At 45.9% G+C, this 1,271-nt stretch overlaps 1 protein-coding gene across 2 annotated transcripts in view; it reads right to left on the bottom strand.

Annotated features, from left to right (window-relative positions):
* NPLOC4 (NPL4 homolog, ubiquitin recognition factor) overlaps window positions 1-1,271 on the bottom strand; it is a 76,636-nt gene that overhangs the window by 6,489 nt on the left and 68,876 nt on the right. The gene's annotated exons all lie outside the window — the stretch shown is intronic.

Below are 1,271 nucleotides of genomic sequence, written 5' to 3'. Positions count from 1 at the left end.
AAAACAAACATTAGTTGGGTACAGTGGCTCATGCTTATAGTCCTAGCTACTCAGAAGGCTGAAGCAGGAGGATCGCCCGAGCCCAAGGATTCAAGGATACAGTGAGCTATGACCACTCCACCGCACTCCAGTCTAGGCAACAGAGTGAAACCCTGTCTCTAAAAAAGAAACAAAAAAGAACTTAAAAAGACTGGTACCATTGTTAGAATTGCATAAAAGGGCTGGGTGCAGTGGCTCACAGGTATAATCTCAGGGCTTTGGGAGGCTGAGGTGGCAGGACTGCTTGAGGCCAGAAGTTTGAGACCAGCCTGGGCAACACAGTGAGAGTTCATCGCTACAAAAAATTTAAAAATGTTGCAGCCATGAAAAGGAATGAAATGATGCCCTATGCAGGAACATGGATCCAAGCTGAAGGCTGTTATTCTAAGCAAATTAATGCAAGAACAGCAAATCAAATGCTCTATGTTTTCGTTTATAAACAGGAGCTAAACAATGAGTACTCATTACATAAAGATGGCAATGCCAGGTACGGCAGCTCACGCCTGTAATCCCAGCTACTTGAGAGGCTGAGGGAGGTGCGTTGCTTGAACATGGGAGGCAGAGGTTTCGGTGAGCCAAGGTTGCGCCGCTGCACTCCATCCTGAGCAAAGAGCGAGGCTCCATCTCAAAAAACAAAAAACAAAAAAGAAAAAAAAAGAAAAAAGGGCTGAAAAACTATTAGGTACTATGCTTAGTACCAGGGTGATGGGATCAGTCATACCCAAACCTCAACATCACGCAGCAGACCCAGGTAACAAACCTATACATGTGCCCTGTGAATCTAAAATAAAAGTTAAAATTATTTTTAAAACATAAACAACAACAAAAACAAAAACCCCAAGAAGTAGCTGGGTGTGGTGTCGTGAGCCCGTAGTCCCAGCTAGTCAGAAGCCTGAAGCAGAAAGTTCCCTTGAGCCTGGAGGTTGAGGCTGCAGTGAGCTATGTTCCTGCCACTGCACTCCAGCCTGGGCAAGAGTGAAACCCTGTCTCTACAAAAATAAATATAATAAACAAAGAATTGTATGACAAGAAAACCTTGGCTGGGTGCAGTGGCTCATGCCTGTAATCCCAGCACTTTGGGAGGCCGAGGCCGGTGGATCACAAGGTCAGGAGTTCGAGACCAGCCTGGTCAACATGGTGAAACCCTGTCTATACTAAAAATATAAAAATTAGCCCGGCAGGGCGGTGGGCGCCTATAATCCGAGCTACTCAGGAGACTGAGGCGGGAGAGT

This window comes from Cebus imitator, unplaced genomic scaffold, assembly GCF_001604975.1.
Source record: "Cebus imitator isolate Cc_AM_T3 unplaced genomic scaffold, Cebus_imitator-1.0 Scaffold36, whole genome shotgun sequence".
NCBI classification, from domain to species: Eukaryota; Metazoa; Chordata; class Mammalia; order Primates; family Cebidae; genus Cebus; species Cebus imitator.
This window is presented reverse-complemented; position numbering and strand designations above follow the sequence as displayed.